A 14,284-nucleotide genomic window follows, 5' to 3' on the forward strand; every position below is an offset into this window, starting at 1 on the left:
AGGCAGTTAAGTGAGCGCGTAGGGGAGGCCAAATATAAAAGCACATCATCTGCATAGAGTGAGATGCGATCCTCCCATCCCATAGCCCATTTGAGTCCACGGATCACTGGGTCCTGCCGTATCCAAGCCGCCAGTGGTTCTAGAACTATTGCAAATATGAGCGGTGACAAAGGGCAGCCCTGCCTTGTTCCCTTACCCAGGGGGAAATCAGCCGAGATGCGTCCATTCACCACCACTTGTGCCAGGGGTTTAGTATAGAGCAGTTTCACCCATTGACAAAATTTGGGGCCAAATCCTAGATGGTGAAGGACTGCGAAGAGAAAAGGTCATTCGACCATGTCGAATGCCATTCGTGCATCCAGGGACCTGATTATGGCATCCTCATCTATAGTGGATCTACGCGCCATCACACTGTGTAGTCTTCTAAGATTTAATGCCGTATTACGATTCGGCATGAACCCGGATTGGTGTTGGTGGATCACCGTTCCTAAATGTGGCTGTAGTCATAATGCTAGCGCTTTAGCAAGTATCTTTGCTTCAGCATTTATGAGGGATATTGGTCTATATGACATGCAGTCCTGCGGTGGTTTTCCCGGTTTGTGTATAGCAACTATCGTGGCTAGATGTTGATCCCTAGGGAGTTCCCCTTGTTTCAGGCTGTCCTCATACATAGCAAGTAAGTGTAGCGCGAGAGTGGTGGCTGTTCGTTTGTAGAATTCAACTGGAATACCATTTGGTCCCATGGCCTTACCTGTATGTAGGGTGTTAATCGCTCGTAAGAGCTTGTCTTGGGTCAGATCTGCTTCAAGAGTTTGGGTGGTAGTGTGATCTAGCGTCGCCATTTTTATGTCTTTTAAAAAGGCTAAATTCTCCTCCAACGTAGTAGCCACCAGTGGCGCATAGATTTTCTCATAGTGGGTTGCTAAGATATCTACTATTTGCTGGGGGTCTGAGGTCGTGTCTCCCTGGTCTGTCTGAAGCTGAGCTATCCATCTATCAGCTCTTTCCTTTTTATCCAGCCACGCTAGGAGCTTGCCTGCCTTGTCACCCTGTTCATAAATGTTATGTTGCGTGGTCGTGAGTTTGGACTTAGTCTCCTCCCACGTGTAGGCCTTATATTCTGTTTGGACTAAAGACAGCCGGTGGGTTGTCTCCTCAGTGATATCCGAGGCGTGCTCTATCTCGGCACGCGGTAATTCTTGCTCTAATGTATGGATCTGGTGTCTTTGCTCCTTTTTAGGTCTCGCCTGAGTCAGCGTTTTAGCGCTGCTCTGGCGAGAGCTATAGAAAACGGGGATTTGGAAGTGCAAACGAGTGCTTTTCAGGCCCCCAACTACAGTGCATGTGCGCCGGGCGCACGCACCATTTGGCAGCCTGCGTGTACATTTCGCGGGCGCTTTGATGTTCTCAGTGAGCCGCGCGGCAACTGAGAACATCAAAGCGCCCGCGAAATGATTACTTTCACTTTAGCGGCCGCTTTGATGTTTGATCGCGATCTTTTTCTTTTCCAGGTCTCTTCCAGCCCTTTGAAACTATGGAGTGTTGCTAACACCTGTCCCAGTGGCTTGAAAGATCTTTCATTGTGACAGCCGCCCCCCCCCCCCCCCCCCCACCCTAAGGAGTGTAAATTCCCCTTCACACCCGATTACGGCAGACCTTTCACACGTCATGCTTTGTTAATACTTCACAATCATTTCACTAGGGAAGCAGGGCGTGAACAAAGGGCCAGGCTCCAGTCTCTCGCGCAACAGCAGACGGCTTGAGCCTAGCGCACGAAGAGCGCGGATGCATCCTTTCCTTAGCACGGTTCCCTTCCATCACTGGGACGCGAATTCTTTCTTGAGGTGATAAGCGCCCCCTTCCTGTTACTTCAGATTTAAGCGAGGGCCAGCTGTGGTGCATCTCCCCCTCCTCGCCCCTCCCCCCCTAACGCATCGCTGCTCCAGGAGCCGGGTCACTCTGTGACAAGAGAGTAGTAAGACATTTGTTACGGTTTTTACATAACTCTAAAATGAAGTGTGATTGACGTGTGGTGCTTAAGAACTCATCATTTTATAAATAAACCTAGTGATTAAAGCTGGCCTTCAGTGCCTGCTTTGTTACAGAGATCTCCGCTGACATACGGCCTTGTGCTTTTTGTTTGAGTGAAGATATGCAGTGTAAAATCACAGTAAAATTTATAATAAGATAAGGTTAGTAGTGACGACATTAGAAAGTGAAAACGAGGCCAGAGGCACAAAATATGTGATCATGGGTTAATTGTCTTGCTTTCATTTCGCAGAAACGTTCATGGACAATAGGGCGCTGCTGCTTTTTATCAGAATATTTCTGGAATGCATAGCCTGGCTCCCCCGTCCAACTAGCGCCTGTGGCTAGCGATAGCCAGACAGGCTCTGCTTGCCCTTACGAGCCATTCGCTGGGCACGAGCAGCCGCATCCAGTCATTAAAGCAGTGCCTGCTCAAGTTCCTTCCATCCCTCTGGTGACTTGGCCTTGCCCATAAATCAAACTAACAAGCATTTGCAATGCAATAGGTCTCGCATTCACGCGAGTATGAGCTATTGACAATGCCTTTTATTTATGTTTTGGGTTTAAAAACCTAAATAAAAGGCATTGCCATTTCAATACTAATAGCTTAAACTCTCGCAAATGCGAGACCTGTTGCATTGCAAATGCTTGTTGTGATGTGTCACCAGTGAGATCGCCTGGTCCCGCAGGACTGTTTTATATGCCTCCCATACCATCGTCGGCGCAGGGCCTGAGTGAGCGTTCTCTGCGAAATAGTGTTTTGTGGTAGTAATCAGGCCTTTCCTAATGATTTTTTTTTTAGATAACATTTTTACCATTTTTGATAGGGGATCCTGAAGAAGTCAGAAATCCCCTCTGCATCCAGAGCTGGCCAAAGTCGTGCACAACCCCAAAATCATATTGACTATCAGTAAATATGGTTCTTCTCCAATTTTTTCCAATTTTGCATGCCTTTGTTAAGGCCACCAATTTGGCCACTTCTGCAGACTTGACTCCCGGTAAACAGGATGCTTCAATGACCCCCGTAACTTTACATACAGCGTAAGCTGCACTGAGTCCTCCTCCTTCAGTTCTTAAGCAGGACCCGTCTACAAATAGTTCATGATCTGGCTCTTTCAAGAGTGTTTCCTTTATGTCGGGATGGGGTTTAGTACACATCTCAGTCAGTCAGTCAATACTTTATTCGGTATAAAGAAAAAATACCAGACAATCATGATCCTCTTCATCTTTCACTTCCTCACAACACGGGTCTGGTAATAGGGTAGCAGGATTCAGGATTGTACACTTGATTATTGTCACATTTTCTGCTCCCAGAATCACCATTTCATACTAAGTCATCCGACTAGGGGTAAGGTGCTGTGTTCGTGTTCTTGTTAAAAGAATCTCAACTGAATGTGGAACATAGATTTTGACTGAACGTCCCATCACAATTGACTCGCTTTGCTCCAGATTCATACAAGTAGCAGCTACTGCTTTTAAGCAGCCAGGTAAAGCTGAAGCCACAGGATCCAAAGTAGGAGAAAAATATGCTACTGGACGTCGGCTTAATCCATGTCTTTGAGTTGAAACCGAAAGTGCACAACCTTCTTTCTCACAACAGAACAGAGCAAACTCTTTTGTATAATCGGACATGCCTAAGGCAGGGGTCTCACACAGACTATTTCGCAACTTCACAAACGCTTCCACGCACTCATCATTCCAGACAATCGGATCTTTTGCTCTCTTCCGGGTCAATTGAATCAATGGTTTTGCTAGCAGGGAAAATCCCAGAATCCACTGCCTACAGTACCCCACTACTCCGAGAAACATTCTCATCTCTTTTTGTGTCTTTGGTAACTGCATTTGCTTTATTATTTTTATTCTTTCTGGTGTAACTTTTCTCACTCCTCTTTCTATTTTGTGGCCAAAATATTTTACTTCTTGCTGACAAAACTGTGATTTCTCTGGAGACACCTTGTGTCCTCCTTCGACCAAATGGTTCAGTAAAGCAATTGTATCAGTGATACAATCCTCTCGTGATTTTGATGCCACCAGTAGGTCATCAATGTACTGAACCAGAACTGAGTTTCTGGGCATGACCAATGTCTCTAGACACTTTTTCAGGATGTGATTGAAGATCGAGGGACTCTCTGTATACCCTTGAGGAAATCGGCACCATGCCAAGACACGGTCCTCAAACTTAAATGCAAACAAATACTGACTGTCTGGGTGCAAAGGAATGGAAAAGAAGGCTTGGCATAAGTCAATTACAGTAAACCAGCCTGCATTCCTTGGTATCTGGTAAAGGATCACTGCCGGATTGGGCACTACAGGGCAACAAGGTACCACAAATTTGTTAATTTTTCTTAAATCCTTTACTATTCTGTACTTTCCACTAGGCTTTTTAAGTCCTATTATTGGCGAACTACAAGGACTACTCATTATCTCTTTCAAAATGCCTTAATCATTTGGTCAATTTCTGGAGCAACTCCTGCTTTTACTTCTGGACTCATTTTGTACGGTTGTGTTTGGATAAACTGTTCCTTCTTTTACTGTTACTTTTACTGGATCTACATTTGCCATGAGTCCAATATCTTTTCCTGGAAAATCCCATACACTGGGGTTTACTGTGGTTCTCAATTCTTCTGGCAACTCACTTTCAGTCATCAATGAAAACATTCCATCTACCTCTGTACCTTGCTTGGCTAACAACATTTTGTACCCAACGTCCTCATCAGGAGTTTGGAAAGCGACACCATCCGGTGTACAATAGATTGTGCAATTCATTTTGCACAGCAGATCTCGTCCTAACAGATTTACTGGACTAGAATCACACACTACTAATCGATGTATGTCTCTACAATTTCCAATATGTACTTCCATTGGCTTTGTGATTGGGGTTCTAATCTGTTGATTCGACACTCCAACTACTTGGATGCTTTCTCCCGAGAGGAGTAGGTTTGGGATGACTGCTGTTCTCACAGTAGACCGGGTAGCACCAGTATCCAATAGAAAAGTGATATAATTTCCTTCCACTTTCCCATCAATAAATGGACTTGACTGATCTACCGGCAAGGATGCGCCAAGCACGCACTCCTCTTCCTCCCCCCTCAGGCACCGTCATTGCAAGTACTCCTCTTCGTCACTACTATTCTGTAAAAGATATTGTGAAACTACAGAATTTTTCTTACCACTTCCTACTTGAAATCCGGCATCCGCACTGTATTTTGGTTGGTTCACAAAATTTGGCATAGGAGCTGGTGGCACCTGATACTGTGGAGTAACTACCTGCTGCGGCTGACTGATATTCACTTCATTCTGCTTCTGTGGATTCAAATTTTGATTTGGCCCATTATTATTCTGAATGCTCTTACACTCGTTCTTCCAATGTCCAAGCTTTCCGCACCCATGACAAGGAAACTTCTTTCTTCCTTCCTCTCTATTCATTCGTCCTCTTAATTTACCACCATTCGCCACATGATCACTCTGATTCTGCTCTTTCCCATGACTATCAGTCTGGGTATTTAATTTACCTTCCTGCTGTTCTGCCAAATTCACTTGTGCCCACATCATTTTCTCTTTTAGCTTTCTATGCCTTGCTTCAATGTCATTCCCACAATACTTTGCATACTTCAAAGTTTCGTCAATAGTCTTACTCTACCAGCACCACATGGGCTGCTGAATCATCTGACTAATCTCCGGTTTCAAACCATACACAAAATGTCCCATATCCTTATCACCAATGTTCTCAAAACCACTATACTGCTTAAACACCTGTAGCAATCTTTCATAATATGCATGTACAGACTCATTTGGCTCTAGGGTTGTTCTATCTATTTTCACCCAATCTGTTTCTTTAGGAGGGATTTTCCCTTTCAGAAAAGTAATTACTTGGTGATATTTCTTCATGACCTCATCTGAGGGTGCTCCTGTTTTAGAATCTCTTGGATACTCCTCGCTTGGTCAATCAACCGTAATCTTACACTCTGTCCATGAATCAGCAGGTACCACTATATCAAACAGACCTTCCAGATCTTTCAACAGAACCTTCGAAAACGTTCACAAACCTATCAACCTGTTTATACCATTCAACTGGTTTCTCTCGCAACCTAGGGAAGTCATTCGTAAATGACAAAATGTCCTGTCTGCTCCACGACACAATCTTTCTGCCTTTTCTGATTCTTTCAACAAGAATGCAGATGGCGCTTCCTCCTTCTTTCTTGTCCACCTAATTCTCAACTTGTCAATGTCTCCCCACTTCTGCAAAATATTCATTAACTCTTTTACCTGTAGTTTTCTTCCAGATACATTCATATTCTCTAAATCCTTATCAGTAAACTCCACTCTGTATGGTTTCTGCAATAATTTTGATTTCCCTAGATCTACTCCAATCTCTGAAGCCATCTCTGTCAATTTCCCATGATACGCCTTTGCATTTCTAGTTATGCTCCTACATATAAACAATAACTCTTCCTCACTGTAAAAGTTCAATCTTTCTATTCCCACATTTCCAGCTATCATCTCTTCCAGCTCCACTTTTAATTTGTAAATGTCTAAAATCTTTGGTACTGAGCTTCGTTTTTCTATTCCCTGTGCCCATCTTTCCAAAGCTTCTGGAGTGACCACTGTTGAACTTCTAGTTCCTATAGGAGTTATAGACCCCTTTTCTTTCCAATTTACAGGTGTGACTCTTTTAGGAGTTTCAATTACAGGCTCCCTTATAGGAAGGTCCATTAATGAAATGACTGAATCGCATTCACTAGCTTGATCATCTGTTATTACGACTTCTTTTCTGGGGTTATTCAAAGGAATGGTTACAGCTTGAGGTTTTGGGCAATTCATTTTATCTCCATATAATGGAATAACAGGACCTATAGTTACGGGTACTGTCAAAGCTTCTGCATTCAAGTTCAACTGATTTATCCTCTGTATTAATTCTTCACTATTTGTATTCAATGCTTTTCTTTCTTTATCATGAAGTACCCGATTGACTGATGTATCATGTACAATTTGAGGAACTAAAGGTGTTCCCATTACTGGTGCACTTGGGGTAACTCTACTGGGTTCTTCTTGGTACGGGGAGGATTTTTAGTTAAAATATCCTCTAACAATTCATCATCTGATTCACCATATCCTGTCACATTCATGTGTTTTGTTTTCTCCTTACACTTGCCTCCAGCCATTAACACTGGATATAAGCCCTCTGATACTATAGCTCTTCTCCATTGTTTCATCTGACCTTCTCGCGACTCGTGCAAATATCTGGGGAACAATCCTCTAAATTTCCCACTTCGACACTTTTCTCGTTCATATGCCTCAGTCTCCCACTCTTCCAAAGCCTCCTACTGAGTTAATCTAGGTCTCGGTTCCAAATCATTCATTCTCATCCTCAAATTCTGAAGAATTCTCCCATTAACCGTACCATTTTCAGAGAAAGCTAGCACTCCATCACCTTTCGTATATTCTATCTAATTCTCCAACCATACACAAGTGTGATATCCTCTTTCCATTCGGTGGCGGAATAGGAATTCCCTCTCTAGTCAATACAGGCTTATCTTTCTTAAAGAAATTCTTAATTCTCTTCATTAGCGACATTTTTCTCTTTTCTCCATACATTCTGGATGAACGATATATAAAACTGTACTCCGCAAACCCTTGAAATCTTCTATCTGCATGTCTCACACTGGCAGTCAAATCAGAATCCTGCATACAATTTCGTGTCTACCAATCCTGGCGCGGCTTCAAACTAATCATCCAATCAAATTCAGGCTCACGCTCGTGGTCTGACCAATGCCAGCGCGGCCTTTTGTGACGTCAGTATTACTCCTTACTACTGACCCCTCCTTTACAAGACTGCTTCTGTCACACGTCCGCTGTTTCAACCAATCCAAGCGCGGCTCTCTGTGACGTCAGAGCAACTGTGGCGACTGACCCTCCCTTCACAAGGTAATACGAAAACTTATTTCTTAATACATTTAATTAAATTCTTTGTTAATAACATAAAAACATTCGCTACTCTGCCTGTTCCACTAAAACAAAAGGATAGATTTCCGACTTATTCCTGAGTCTCAGAATTGCTCCTTTTCTATTGCGAGTAAAAACCTCTGTTTACCCTTCATTCAAGCTCGAGAGAAATTGTTACTCCTTCAGTGTTACCCTTACTAGGAAATAAAAGATCAAAGTTTCACCAGCAAACATTTTGCTTTCACACTGAAATTTTATTCGAAAACAGTCCCTAATTTAACATTGCCAACCCTGCATAGCTACTATTCCAACAGACGAGTAACCTCACTGCAGTATGGCTTCTGTCACCACATGCTATTCATTCCCCGGAAATTTTCCAGACAACATAAAACAAGACGCTAACTCTTTTTGTTAAACATAAATCAATAATCAATATTTATCACCAAACTAGTCAATAATAACCATAACGCTGCTACCAGAAAACTGATCCAGCGGCGTACAAAATCAGATACTCTACTACCATATACTCACCTGGGCCCATAAACACACAAAATTGAGTAAACCGCTGGAGTTAAAGTTTTTAAAAAATTGTTTGTGATCATTACATCAGGTTTAGTTATTCATTATCCTTAACTAACCTTTCACTGATCAAAAAGTTATTTCCTCTGGTCGATGGACCATTAGTTGAACTAATTGATGGTGATAATGACATAAATCTAACTTACCTAAATTCTGATGAAATAACCACAGACTCCTTTAAGATTTAAAAGCTTTATCTAAATTTTAGAGCATGTGAACCACTTCAGAAATACAGTACAGTCACCTTCATTCATTAGGAGAGAAAATTCAATCCATTAATCATCAATCACATACTTTGAACACTTGCAATGACTTATGCTCAGAAAAGGAGAGGACAGAGAGAAAAAATCACCTGCAAATACACAAAATAATAATTACCAAGAATGGTATGAAGATCAACCCCCTGGCCAAAGGGCTGGTAAGGGTCCCCCAGGATAGTTCAGGCAACAAAGACTTCAGATATCGTAAAATAAAGAAGAAGGGCCCTATACCACAAAAGGGGGTAGAGCACCAAATAGACAGTAGTCAATAAAAATGTCCCCCTTTTGGCACATATACAATTCCACACGATATTTCACATCTAACACCAGTCACTCACCAGAACAAGACACCAGAACCTGGACCCGGTTGAATATTCATATGAATTATATCATTGTATTTTATTAAAATATGACAAAATTAGTCAACACAATAGCAGTGAATGGTCACAAATACTTACAAAGAGAATTAAACAGCAGGGTAAAAAATTTAAAAACCCAAATTTATGTTCTATACACAAATTGCTAAAAAAAATGGGGAGAATATGTAAAAGTTGTTTTCTTATCAACTAGAAAAGGAAGACATTAGATCCGGATCAGCTGTTCTCCTTGACAGATGTTCAAATATTTGATTGTTCGAAAAACAGATGTCACCACAATCTATAGTCTGCCTTCTAAACCTTGCGTCAACGCGTTTTGGTGGAAGTCAAAAGATAAAAGACCACCTTCTTCAGGACAAATATTACAGTCTCCCGTGGAGTGTACTTTCAATCTAAATCAAATGATAAAATATCAGCATGAAAGGACAATTAGCCTTTATATATGAACTATACATATACAAAAACCAAAATTGATCAAACACAAAAATGAAACACTATTTATCTTTGTAAGTACATTTCTATGTCTATTCCATCAAACAGTAAACCCAAAAAGGGCAATCCTACATATTAAAAGGTTTTTAATAAGACAGTGTTGTTCTCCTGGTGACTTTACAAGCAGCCCATTCATACCAATAATTCATTAACATCTTTTAGAAGCATACAGTCATATAATACTTTTATTTTGTTTTATTCTAAATTAATGTTCACTAGGTCTATATTTGTACCTTTTCAGTTGAACAAAACAACCACAAATGTGGATGCTCGGAAATCCTTGCACAATCGTGTCAGAGGACAGAGTCGTTCCGTACTTTCGTATTAAAATCAACCAATTATTGTGAAAAGATTAAAAAGTTTGCAAATAAATATAGTCTCTATATACTAAAGTTTTAGTTCATGTCATTAACCTATATCAAGACCTAATATCTTAGTTACCTGCCAGCCTGTAATCCTATATTGTCTAGGGCCGATATATTGGAAAGTGAAAATCTGAAAGAAAAGATCATTTTTATATTTATTTATATTAATAGTTATTAAACCATACACTCACTAATTTATTGGATGCTTCAATAATATCAATTACCTTTTAAATTAGTTCTTTCTCTTTTCTTTTCCAAGTGAGAGACTATTAGAGTAGATTTACTTGATCCATTGGTCCACTAATCATGTATATAGCTCTCATGAGTCAAGAGATTCTTATATTTCTAAAGGTACAAATATAGACCTAGTGAACATTAATTTAGAATAAAACAAAATAAAAGTATTATATGACTGTATGCTTCTAAAAGATTTTAATGAATTATTGGTATGAATGGGCTGCTTGTAAAGTCACCAGGAGAACAAGACTGTCTTATTAAAAACGTTTTAAGATGTAGGATTGCCATTTTTGGGTTTACTGTTTGATGGAATAGACATAGAAATGTACTTACAAAGATAAATATTGTTTCATTTTTGTGTTTGATCAATTTTGGTTTTTGTATATGTATAGTTAATATATAAAGGCTAATTGTCCTTTCATGCTGATATTTTATCATTTGATTTAGATTGAAAGTACACTCCACGGGAGACAGTAATATTTGTCCTGAAGAAGGTGATCTTTTATCTTTTGACTTCCACCAAAACGCGTTGACGCAAGGTTTAGAAGGCAGACTATAGATTGTGGTGACATCTGTTTTTCGAACAATCAAATATTTGAACATCTGTCAAGGAGAACAGCTGATCCGGATCTAATGTCTTCCTTTTCTAGTTGATAAGAAAACAACTTTCTTACATATTCTCCCCATTTTTTTAGCAATTTGTGTATAGAATATAAATTTGTATTTTTAACTTTTTTACCCTGCTGTTTAATTCTCTTTGTAAGTATTTGTGACCATTCACTGCTATTGTGTTGACTAATTTTGTCATATTTTAATAAAATACAATGATATAATTCATATGAATATTCGACCGGGTCCAGGTTCTGGTGTCTTGTTCTGGTGACTGATTGGTGTTAGATGTGAAATATCGTGTGGAATTGTATATGTGCCAAAAGGGGGACATTTTTCTTGACTACTAACAAAGACTTCAGGACAGGATTCAGGACAGCATAGTTGACCTCTCTAATTCCAACGATTGCGCTACACCCCTCTCTGTCACTTTCTTCCTCCTCGAGATTCTTCCGCGATCTTCTTATCTAACCCCAATTAAATTAGGATAGAACATTCAGCATTCGGCTTCTTCATCAGCATCTCACAGTATCTCTCTCAGCATCAGCATCACCCGCTACACCGACAGCATCTTCCCTCTGCAGCATTCAGCAAATCTTCATATCTTGTGCTAACTAACTAACTAACTACCTAAAGTTACCTTAATTATACCTTTTGTTCTGGATGTTCCACCCACTAAAGTTTCAATATCGTAAAAATTCAAATTCTAATTGGTCAGGCAATGGAGAAAGATAATCACACAATGCTTACATGTGACTTCATTCAATTTGAGCATTGTTCACAAACCCATCTCCGTAATTTTTATTCATGTTTTATTTTCCCACCGCATTCACATTTCATCTGCAGCAATTGTTTAAAATCTAACATGTAGACTCATTCATTTAGACTTTTCACTGCCGGTTCTCAGACTCTGGCAATCTGCGACCTTGTCCTCTTCCTCACCCATATGTCATTCTTCCGGGTTGACTTTCAGTTGTCATGCGCCATTATCATGTGACTCAGGTCACTTCAGCCATACACGAGAGGCCCAAATGTGCACTAATAATAAGGTCAGAAAGACAAATGTTACTTTAAAAAATAAATGGTTTCACTGTATACCACCCATCTCTACTCTAATCGCCTTCACTTATTAATACTTTCCCCACATTAGCATTAGTTAAATTGCTCGATTTCGCTTCAGCTAAGCAGGTGCTATGCACGCGAGTCTCCAAGACTCCATTTTAGTGCCGTCTGCCCATGCACAAGAATTTCCCTCCAAGCATTATCTCGTAGTACAGACTACAACAATGAGATCCTCACGCAACTAAGCAAACTAGACTGCTATGAACCACTACACAACAACCCTATTTGGGCTCTTACTGGTCATATTAACACACAGATCAGACGGTGGCATGGTCAAGGTCTGATTGATGATGATGAACTGATATTTGTGAGAGTTGATAGGCCTAGATATCCATGTATTTACACGCTACCCAAGGTTCACAAGGCATTACCCTTTCCCCCAGGTAGACCCCTAATATCGGGAATTGGGGGCCCAACTGAAAGAATATCTGAATATGTCGATCTATTTTTGAAACCGATGGTGATTAATTTGCCATCATATATCAGAGATACCAAACACATTTTAAGCCTTTTGGTAGATTTTAATTGGGATGACAACATGACTATGGTGACCCTGGATGTAACAGCACAATACACCAGTATTAAGAGAGAGGCAGGGTTGATTGCTATCAGAAAAATGCTGAATAACAGATCTGCTTGCGCCTGGAATCACACAGAGATGCTAATGGAAATGGTGGAATTAATACTGGACAACAATGTATTTGTATTCCAAGAGAGGTGGTATAGACAGAAACAAGGAATTGCGATGGGCTCCAGATTTTCACCCTCGTATGCGAACCTTTTCATGGGTTGGTTCGAGGGAATGAGAATCTGGGGCCCACTGGGCACCAGATGGAATGACTCCATACTCTACTGGGGAAGATATATAGACGATTGTTTTATGATATGGACAGGCACTCAGAGTAAACTGACTGAATTTATTGAACATCTAAATACAAATGAATTCAACATTCATTTCACCTTTGATCAAAGTAAATGTAAGATTTTCTTTTTGGATGTAGAATTCTATGTGAAAGACCATTGTATACAGAGCAGACTTTTTCGTAAAGAGACAGCCTGTAATTCTTTACTTCACGCTTCGAGTGCACACCCACCCCACCAGATACGCTCCATTCCCTATGGGGAACTTGTCAGGGTTTGGCGTAACTGTAGTGAAGACACAGATTTTGAGACCTGTAAGAAGGGAGTTCTGACAAGATTTAAGAACAGGGGATATGACAGAGGAACATTGAGAAAAGCAGAACAGAGAATTGACCTAGTCAAACGAGAAGACACACTGAGAGACAAGACACCGACCACACAAGGAAAGGACATGATAAGAATGGTCACTGGATACAATAACTGGTCGGGGGTGCTGAAACGCAGTATGAACAGACATTGGCATCTACTGAAGATGGATAGATCCCTGAGTGATTTTATTTCAGACAAACCAAGCATCTCCTACAGACGGGGCCTCTCACTGAGAAATATTTTGAGCCCAAGTTATCCTATACCAGGGGCTAGAGAGAACTGGATGGACAAACATACTCGGGGTTTCTTTGGCTGTGGACATTGCACAGCATGTAAATGGGCTTATCCCAAGATGACTGAATTCCAGGGACCGGGTGGCAAAATATGAGATCAGAACGAATATCAACTGTCTCACGAAATTTGTTGTCTACACCATAGAATGCAGGTGTAGTAAGAGATACATTGGTAGCACTATTAGAACGCTACAAGAGAGAATTGGGGAACATATACGGGCAATCAAACATGGAGATATGAGATATCCTTTAGCTGCCCATATGTCAATATGCCCTTCACAAACCGCTAACAAACGGTTCAACTTCTTTGGAATAGACTACACACCCTGAGACCTTAGGGGTGGCAATAGAGAGTTGTCACTACGCAGAAAGGAAGCGTATTGGATTTTAAAAATTGAGGAGCACAGAGTATGGGTTAAACATCGATCAGGAACTACATTACTTTCTAGGTAGATAGGGAGACTTTAAGACATGAATTATTGTAGTACGACTACATGAATAGGCCTTATACCACATGGAACAGATTACCATCTGACCTGAACAGGTTTTAATAACAGAAGGTCTACATTGTCATGTTTTGCTGCCAATATGTGTTTTTCTTTTAGGATCACATGCAAAGAAAAAAGAAAAGAGAGTTAAATACCAAAAGATGGAAATGTTTTTGTAACCGTATAACAACCTTCTTCCATGGTTTGCACTACTTGGTTTAATGTGATTACCGCTTTGAAGAATGTCTCTTTAATAACATT

Source organism: Triturus cristatus, chromosome 8 (assembly GCF_964204655.1).
Source record: "Triturus cristatus chromosome 8, aTriCri1.1, whole genome shotgun sequence".
Taxonomy (NCBI): Eukaryota; Metazoa; Chordata; class Amphibia; order Caudata; family Salamandridae; genus Triturus; species Triturus cristatus.